We start from the raw sequence: 10,913 nt of genomic DNA on the forward strand, positions 1-10,913 counted from the left end.
AAGAACCATTTCTGTCAAACAGAATGCTGCTCTGAGCCACTTATGGGGAATTAAACAGAGTACAACTTGTTACAAGTTAAGAAGGAAGAGGCTTTGACTAACCTAAAAAGTACACAAGGGAATGTTCTGGTGCTTACTGCAACTTGTGAGGACTTCACCTCCAAGTATCAAGAGTGCACTGTTGGAAGCAAATAACACAACTCCAACAGAAACGTGGTGCCGAAGGCCAACAAGCGAATGGTGTGGTGAACACAATGCTTTTATAGACCTCAGGAGACAAAAACTACACCATACTATTGATTGTGCTGTAATTGCTGCCTTGTGTAGTATTTTGACACTCTAATCCTTCCCATTGTCCTGCCTAGTACATAACTGTCACTACATCACTGTACTAGAATATACTAGCATTATTTACAGAATTAATAATGATGGAAAACATTGAGAAATGTATCATTATGTGATTTCATCTTGTGTGAACATTATGGAGTATACTTATACAACCTAAGATGGCTACGGTGTCACTAGACAAAGTCATCTTATGGGACTATTGTCATATATGTAGACTGAAATGTCATTATGTGGTGCATGATTTGTACTTAAAAATGTGTCACAAGCCCTAAAGACTGAAAACCACAGGCTAGGAAAACTTAAATCCAAATTCCACAACTCATGAGGCTCTTCTCATTTTGATCCCAACTTTCCTTTCCTCCCAATACTTCTCTTTGGGTCACATTGGCCCACACTTTGTTCTTTGACTAAGCCAGCTCTTCTATGTCTCTGGGACTGTATATGTGGAGGAAACATTATTTTCTTGTATTTCTTGTACTTATTTATCAAGACTCAGTTGCAATAGCATCTCCTCTCTGATGTTTTCTCTTAACTCCTTCAGCAAGAAGTAATTGCTCCCACAGTCCTTTGTATCTGCACTGTAGCACGTACCCTCAGATTTTGTAATCATTGCAGTACACTCATCTTTAAGGCATTGAGATCCTGTGTCTGCTTTCCCAAGGGCACAGGCTTAACTTTGTTCATCTCTCAATCTCCAACTCCTGGGCTATTATAAGCCCTCAATAAATGTTTGTAGACTTGTTTTCTTCTGTGGTTGGGGCCACCTATGACCTATTGCTTACTAGTTTTTCAAAAAATGTCTCTCAAAATTCTGCTTCACGTACCATATACTCAAACCAAGCTAAAATGCTTGCTGTTGTTAAAAAAAAAAAATGCTCCCCACCTCCCCACATGTACTCATGTAATCCAAAGAATTCTTTTGTTTGGGAGACTTACCCTGTCTTCATGATAGCCACTTACTATTCCTTATGACCCAGTTCGAATCCACATTTTCCCAAGAAGTGATCCTTCACACCCAGACTAGGCATTTTCTCTGATTTCTCATAGTTTAGTTATATAGCTCTCAGGACACTTGACACAAACAGCTCTGCATTATAGTCACGTATGTATATTTTACTTTCTTACAAGGTTATAATCTTCCTGAGGCAAAAGTGGTACCTTAATTAATCTTTGTCTTTCTCATTTATACCTAAATAGGATGTTGCACATAGAAGGTACAAACCTTTCCAAATGCATGAGAGAACAAAATGATGCATATTTCTGGTACCATCTATTCATTGCCTTCTGTTTACATGTGTTATCATACAATTAAATTAAGGAATGGTTTATGTAATAAGATAGTTTCAACATTTCCTTTGTACATTGTGCAATTATTGTTTTGTGTAGCAAATTCACTTAACACTATTGTTGGGCTGTTTTCCTAATGAGATAAAAATTTGATGTTGACTCTTACTCTGGAATGTGAAAATTCTCATTTATAAAACAGAGTAAGGTTAAGTCCTAATATAAGTAAATTCCTTTATTTTTGTCCGACAGGCAAAGATAGTTTCTCCTCTTTGCATCAGTTCACCTACCTGTGATAGAAATTATTTCTATTGCTTTGTAATTACACGTTTTCACATTTATCACCCCTGCCAGAATGTGAACTACTCAAGGATAAAAACTATATCTTATATATTTCTCTATTTAACAAGTAATTAGTTGACATATATAAATATATATTATAATAATAATAAATGTAGTCATATGTAAGTAAAACAATTTTATATTACTATTTTGCTAGGTAATTCTCCCTATTCAATAAAACTACTGGAAGAATGAATGGACATTTTAAATGGCCAATACTTTTTACCACTAACAATTTACTTCAGAAGTACTAGAAAAAGAAAAAATTAAAGCAAAGATATTAAGACTCTCTACCCATGAAATAGTAATTATAAACTAATGAAAAATACATAGAATGTGGGCTGGGGTTGTAGCTCAGTGGAAGAATGCTTGCCTAGCATTTGTGTGGCACTGGGTTCGGTTCTCAGCATATAAATAAATAAAATAAAGTCCATTGACAACTAAAAAATATTTCTTAAAAATATGTAGGAAGTAATAACAAAAGCTAACAGTCAGGGGCTGAAGCTGTGGCTCAGTGGTAGAGCACTTGCCTAGCATGCATGAGGCACTGGGTTTGATTCTCAGCACCACATATAAATAAGTAAAATAAAGGTCCATCAACAACTAAAAAATATTTTTTTAAAAAAAGCTGTCAGTCAAATATGATTCAATTTCCACAGAACTTTCTGGTTTGGTCATATTGTTCCAAAGTTTGATATTGTTTAGTCACTGGGGTAACACTGATCTTCCACTGCAACTTGAGTAATGAACAGATCCCTTTTAAAATATGGGAATCTTCTAGACTCACAAACTTGCCCTAATTTGTGGTTTACTGTTATTTAAACATGCAAAATCTTAAAACAAGTTGCAAATATCTTATGCATAAAACCATAAAATGAATGAAATTCAAATTAACAACATTAATTTGAGAGATTATTCCATTTTGATGAAATCAAATTGCCATTTGCAATGACACTATAGTACTCATGCTTAAGGTAGGATCTCTTGGGTTCTTTGTGCCCCTACTATATAAGTTTGTCTTGGCCTCAGAAAACCCTCCATTCTTAAACTACTTTTCACTATTCAAGTGGCAACATTCTTTTCTTCCCCCTCCTTCCAAAATGGCCTTTATTTTCCTGACATTTCTAACAAAATGCCAGGTAGATGGAGCTAAACAGAACCCACCAGAGGGAAGGTAAACGGAACCTTAGAAGCACCCAGGCAAGAAATTTCCTCCTCCTAAAACTGGCCCAATTTTACCAGCAACTGGTTTCAGCTCAATTTTGTTGTGTTTAACACCCCCTGTCTCTCCTCTGCTTTCCAGATTCAGAGGAGGAATGTCTAAAACCCACCTTGCTCTTTACTAATACACAATGACATCTTTTAATCTTTGCTTGCCACAGATACATCATTTGTTAGGTTAATCACTGGTCTTTTATCACTACTCACAAGAATTAGAATAACCCAGTAGTATTTTATATCTACCCAATAGTGAATATAAAAGTACATACTGCCAGGAGATTACTAGGCAGTGTTCTGTTCTAAAGTGGTTATCCTGGTAATTCATAATACACTTATGGTTAAGATTTTAGGAGATTATCATTAAATGGACCATACTATTTGACTCAAGGCTCCTTCTGTGAGAATATGGAGTTCAAAAAATCAGTTTAACAAACACAGTTTCAGGAAATAAATTTCCTCCATTGTAGGTTTCTGCTGATCCCAACTCTGAGTAGTATAAGGAACTCAAATGATCCTATGCTATTAGCACTTTCAAAACAGGAATAAAAGTATAACATCCTAAATGGGAGCCTATGTTTCTTTAGTTTTTGATAGTTTCTCTATCTTTCCTATCTTTCTCTACTGCCTAACTCACTCTTCCTACTTTCTTTATCACCTTATTTAATCCATTCTTGTCTTTTCTACCTTTTCTATTTCTTCTCTTTTTTGTACATTCTCCTTTCACTGTTTTGGACATATCCTTGACTTTTGATTAATTTTGTATGGATTAGTAGCCATCGAGAGAAAAAAAATAATGCCTTCCCATCTCTGGTGGCATGATGAGATCTACTGGACAAGTAGCTTATGATTTATTCCCAGTTTCTCAATTTTAACCAGTGCTTAAAATTACCTGTTTTCCAAATTAAAACAGATTCTCTTCCATCCATCTTTTCCATACAGCAGAGTTTAATGGAAAAGGTTGAAATCTCCACTTACACCTTACTAAAAGATTCTATTCAGGACAATATATTTCCCCTTAAGACAGACCTTTTTTTTTTAACACCAACATATATTTCTGAGTTCTACAGGTCATCTAGGCTCAGTGGCAGATGGAAAACAAACAAACAAACAAAAAAAAAACTTGTTTGATGAAAGTCTGCAAATTCCCAGAAATACCCCTCCTATCTCCATCTCTCCCCCAAACACAAAGAAATAGAAGAAACCACAGTGTTCAGGCTCTTTTCAAAGAAATTGAATGTCTGTATATATAATCCCTGCCTCCTATGAAAGGAGAGATATTATCTGCTTGAACTGACCAGCAGCGAGGCTACTTAAAAAAAAAATAACCAAAATAATATGACTACAATGAAATTAGGTAGATCATCCTATAATGCAAAACAGAACCCAGAGGCAATTTCTAAAATATCTTTATTATTGGCAGTTTGGTGGAATGAAAACATAATAGATCATAAGCAGAGCTCTTTGAAAGATGAGTCTGGTAGTTTCTTTTATTTTTTATTTTTCTTTTTTTTGATATGACTTAGATTGAATGCTTTGTAAAACTTTTTTTGATCCTTCATGTCAAAATTTATTGTTCTCTTCTTTATTTCCATACATATACCTCTGTTAATACTTCTCATCCACTTCATATTGTGATTGTTTAAAAAATAATTAGTATGAGTCTTTTGAAAAGCAGTAGTTAACTTTAATCATATTTGTATTCCTCCATTTGCTGATGGCTATGAACACAAGTCAATGCACATTTGTTGGTAGGACTAAAAACCTTAGCTATTGTTTTGGACATTAGCAATTACAAGGGCTGTGAATCTATGTAACATGGCCTTTAAAACTTTCTATGGCAGCTGAGAAGTTAGATTTTCAAAAGATAATTCACAGCCAGCAACTTTTTAATTTTTTAAAACATATCTATCACCTAAAGTTTTAGTACATCCTCAGAAACCTTTTATCCATGACAAATGTGAAAGCACTTTGAAAACCATGAAACATTATATAAATGCTAGTGGTTACTGTTAGGATCTGAGGTGAATAAAGGGTATAGAGTGCTTCTGTGGTTATGTAGCCTAGAGATGTATTTTTATTCAGTGTGGCTATTTAAAATAAAATATAGTATAAAACAACTTCATTGCTATGATTAATAATCCTCCACTAAAATCACAATTCATCTTTAGGACCATATGAGCTGAAGGGTATACCCTTGCTCTACCAATAGCAAATGGTTTTGCCAAAATAAAAAGGAAGAATAAGAAAAAAAGCTCTTTTCAAATAATTTGATAGTCTGTATATGTAAATAATAATATGGCAATTATTGTATTGTAAAAAGCTGCATTTCAAAGGTAAGAATTAAGAACTTCTTTTTAACACCTCAGCCAAATGGAGAGATATCTCTATGGCTCCTGAATCTAAAAGTATTAAAGCAGCCCAGTTTTTAAAATAGATTTTTATTCACACTTCTCCTTTAGCATAATTAGTAAGGTATATATCTTCTCCACAGTTTATTTTAAATTGTTATGGACATGGATCATTGGAGGATCTAGGAAGTCTAAGCTATTTTATACAATAGTGACAGAAAATCATGTCAAAAAGACAGTAATGAACAACAAGCAAAAATAACTAGCCTTTATAAATAACCAGTTTTTGCAAGTATACAAGTAAAAAGACTGATTATATTTACAGAAAAGTACTGTTGTAAAACATGACATGAAATTTAGAATTCAAAGGATGCCTTTGAAAGTAACAAAGAGAGCTCAGAAGAAAAAACAAACAAGATTGCAGGGAACTTAAACCCACATGGATAGTCAGAAAATCCTATCAACTGGTCCATGTACATTTGGTCAGATGTGCTACTACTATAGAAGAGCTAACATTTGAGGGACTTAAAGCTTTACCCAATGGGACTTAAAGCTTATAGTAAACCTTGAACAAGAGAAATTAAGCAAAAGTCTAGGATTATGCAATGCTTTCAAAGTAAAAATAGAGGAACAAAGACTCATAAAAGATATCTGGAGCTCAGATATATTCCACTGAGTCTTAGTTTCCCGTTGTTCAGATTGTTTTTATTGGAAATTTAAAGTGGTGTGATCTCAGAAATATTTTCTAATCCCAATTCAAGAAGTAAAGCAAGATGATAGTCAGAGTGCTCCCCAAAGTCACCACTCAAGTGGGAGAAAACTTCATGTTGGGTCTGAGAAACTGTTAAAAGACAATGATGTATTCAGGGAAAAGAGAAATGCTGTGAACTTTAATTTCAAGGAAAACAATCTAATGTGATCACATTTTTGGTTTTCCATTATTATATATTTTACAAAATAACATTTGAAATGTGCCACAATTATTCATTACAAAGTAGGCAAAAAATATAATTCTTTGTAGATGAAAATGCCACAAAAGTATGAAATGTTTGTTTTTGTTTTTTCCCTGTCAGGCCATATTTTAATCTTTTGTCTGGTAAACTTATTTTATATTCTGTTTTTATTACTTAGAAATTCAAAAATTGGTCAAGGAAAAAATCCTTTAGTCTGCCACTACTCAGAGATAAATAATATAAACATTTTTGTTTACATCCTTTTAGATTCTTTTAAAAAAATACATACATTACAATGTAACTTGATTTTTCCCCTTAACTACTATAATGTGGACATTCTTCCATGTCAGCACATACACATGCCACCATATTTAATGGTTTCCTAGTATTCCATCATATAATTATATCATAATTTACTCAACCAAGTTGGCACCAATAGATGCCTAGACTGTTTCTTATAAAACACTTTATTAACAGTGTATTCTCTGACCTACACCACCTGTGGTCTTTTAAAAGATAAATCAAATGAGGTACTTCCCCACTGATGACTTGATATTACTCTTGAGGAAAAGACCCTAACTTCTTACCATGGCCTACAAAATCCTACCTAAACAGGGTCCTGGCTCCACAGCAAGAACCTCCCACCCCTATACCCTCCTTTCACTTATTTGCTTCAGCCCCATTTGCCTTTTACTGCACTCAGACAGATCAACAGTGTTGCTTCTGCCTCAGGGCCTTTGAATTTACCTCTCCATTGGCTATAACCACTCTACAGTGGGCTCCTCACTATACACACTTCTGCTTAATAGACCCTCTTTGGCAAGTCCTTTCCTGACCACTCACCTTGCCACCCTTTTTCTGTTACTTCACTTCACACTCTGAAATCATCATACTTTTTAATTTTTGTATATAGTTTTTGTCACACACACACACCTGGAATTTATAAGCTCCATGTATTCTTAGCATAGTACCAAGCACACAAAATTCCTTAGGTAGACATTCATTGAATTAATTAATTTGTTCAGATATTTCAATAAATGCTGTTTTTCTTATTTTAGTTGTCTCTCAGAGGCAGCCGTTGCAAACAACACTGACCTAGGAGTAACCAGCCTTTTCTAATGGTGGGCACATTCAATATCATCAGGGAAAACTTCATTACTCCTCACCCTCTTCACCACTACCACACCCTTGCAGATAGTAGTCAGAGATTTTCCTTTGTGGCATTTACCACAGCCATTAATGAATAATCCATATCACTATTTGCTTAAAGCATTTCTCCTCCAGGAGACTGAACCTCCTTGAGGTTCAGGATTGTATCTAATTCCCTGCAGTGTTCCCAGCTCCAACAGTAATGCCAAGCATAAAACAAGTGCACAAAAAAAAAAAAAAAAAAAATGTTTGTTGAATAAAAGAGATACTAGTCTTCTCAGGGCTGAAAACACTAGAGTTTAAAAATAAATTATACAAGGTTGGAATTTTTATTATCACCACAGCTGGCATCAGAATTCTTCTCAGGAAGGGAACAGTGCCTGGGGAAGTTCCTTGACAAGACATTCAGAGGAGAGGAACACCTGAGGGTGATGGGAAGGTCCTGAAGCAACAGCAGAAATGGCCCACCAGTTCCGCCTGAAAAAAGAAAACAACAACAAACAAACAAATAAAAAACAGAGATTGGGCCCCAGAAATAAAGGACAGGAGTAGGAACAGAATTGATGACCTGAAACTGGAATATCAGGTGAGGCAGAGAGAGTGAGAGAAAATTCTCTTCCATGTCTTTTTCTCTAATCTTTAGCAGAGTCCACTTACTTTGCAAGCAAACTCCTAGGAGTGGAGTGTGTGTGTGTGTGTGTGTGTGTGTGTGTGTGTGTTCAAGCTAGGAAAGAGTCTGAGTTAAATATCTGAGTCAATGTATTTCCAAACAGAAGATGTAAAACATATGGACACTGAAATAATGCATAAATTGAGGGGGGAAAATTTGCAGCCCAAGGTGACTTTGAGAATGGAAATTACCTAGGAATTTCTAGAAATCAATCATAAACCTTAGAGTTGGAGGATTTGTTTCATTTTATCTAGACCTCAAGGGTCAGGGAGACCCCTGGTCACCTATGGATTAAAACATAAATAAGTTTTTGCCTGTGGAAGAGTCTATAGTTGGGGTGAATGATACATCTTACTCCTCAGCCTATCTCTGGCTTTAATTGCTGCTCATTTTTGTCAGTCTAGAATTTGGGGACAAAAGAGATGATGAGAAAAACGAGGCAGAAAAAAGGTAATGGTGGAAATGAGAAACCCTTCAGTCTTGTCACCAGATAAGATAAACTTTGCAAAAATGTCTCTTTTAAGAAATAAAATAATAATTATTTAGTGATTTAATATCTTTTCATAATAGGTCCCCTATATATAAATAAATATCACTTTGCAGTTATAATCAAGTTACCCTAAGCGAAATCCAAATAATGATTTTCTTGATTTTATTTGACTACATAAACGTATTTTGCCATTTTGAAACTTCTTCAGAGCATGAATTGCATTACTATGTTCAACTCCCTAGAACAGTTTGTGAGGCCAATCCTGTAAAAATCTTTGATGATGATTCATGAGTGACCTGCCAGGAAAAAATATACTAATTTTCACATGTGTGTAATCTTAGAACACTGAAGGAGGAAGGAAATAGTTGCCTAGTCAGACACAAATTCTTAGAATATAATAATTTTTCTCAGTAGGTTGAAGCATGATTAATTGTAGGTCGTGTTACAAGTGTGAACTCATCCAGGCTTCACTACTGCCAATGCTCCTGTTTTCACTGAAACACCCCCTGATTCTTCCCAGAAAGAAAGTTTTCCCTTTCTGGCCACATGAGTCAAAACACACTAACACACTCACTTCACTTGACTGGCATCTGAATGGGAAAAGGGGGGCACCTTTACTGACTCCAGTACCCACTCACCTTATTCAAAATGGCCTTGTTGATTATTAGCTGAGCTAAAAGTAGAGCCCAACCTACTGGTTGACAGCTATTCAGAAAACTCCATTCCCACATGCACATTATCCTACTTTAAAGTGAAGGAACAGTTTATTGCATATTTGTATATATGCAAACCTTAACAAGAATAGAATGTCACATAATAAAAGGTGTCTGAGTATAGGGATTATGGGTGTGATAGAATAATGACACCCCCTGCAAAGACATCCCAGTTTTAGAATCCTTATGAATATGCTATATTATATGGCAAAAAGAAATGAAATTTGCAGGTGATTATCAGCAAATGGAGTATACTGGATCATTCAAGACCCAATGTATTCATAAGAATTCTTAAAAGTGGAAGAGGGAGGTGGAAGAGAGTCAGGAGGATACGTAACTGTGGAGGAATGATCAAAGAGGTGCAAGTGGCTGCCTCGAAGATGGATAAAGTTGCCACAAGTTGCAGAGTATGGGCAGCCTCCATGAGATGGGAAGAGAGGGAAATGGATTTTCCCTTGGAGCCTCCATGATGAACACAGCCCTGCTGACACCTGATTTTAGCCCAGTAAGAGCTCGAGAAGACTTCTGACCTTTAAATCTGTAAGATAATAAATCTGTATATTTTTAAAGCTATTAAACTGTGGTAATTGGTTACAACAACCGAAGAAGACAAATACAATTGGTAATTCTGGTTATTGTTTTCCTGGGGACTTAGAAGAGAAAGTTTGATATTTTCCAAATATGTGTTATTGTTATGTAGTATTCCCCCTCTCCTTATCTGTGTTCCAAGACCCCCAGTGAATGCATGAAACCAGATAGTTCTGAGTGTGTGGACACAATACTATGTTCTTTCCTTATTAAGTCAAGAATTTTAGCCTTTTCACTTAAAAAGGAAGGAATTTATAGCTTCTCTTTGGCATATTCAAATTGCCAGCATCACTACTCTTGTGATTTGGGGCTATCATTAAGTAAAATAAGAGTTATTGGAACATAAACTTTGTAATACCATGACAGTCAATCTGATAACCAAGATGATACTAAGTGACTATTGAGTGGACAGCAAACACAGCATGGATGCACTGAACAAAGGGATAATTCACATCCTGGGTGGGAGGGAGCAGGTGGGAGCTTTCATCATGCTACTCAGAATGCCTTGCAATTTAAAACTTAGACATTGTTGGGCCGAGTATGTAGCTCAGTGGTACAGATACTTAGCATGCACAAGACTCTGGGCTCCACTTTCAGTACCACAAAAAGTTTTTTTTAAAACCAAGTGAATTGTTTCTTCTCAAACTATCCAGCTAATATTTCCAGACCTCAACTGATATCTGGTTAACTGAAACAGCAGAAGCCACTGATAAGGGAGAACCAGTAATCATGAAAATCACATTTATTATTTTCTAAAATATTACTAAAATGGTAATGAGGGTGGCGATAGAAAGTATTAAAACATTT

This window comes from Callospermophilus lateralis, chromosome 16, assembly GCF_048772815.1.
Source record: "Callospermophilus lateralis isolate mCalLat2 chromosome 16, mCalLat2.hap1, whole genome shotgun sequence".
In the NCBI taxonomy this organism is placed as follows: Eukaryota; Metazoa; Chordata; class Mammalia; order Rodentia; family Sciuridae; genus Callospermophilus; species Callospermophilus lateralis.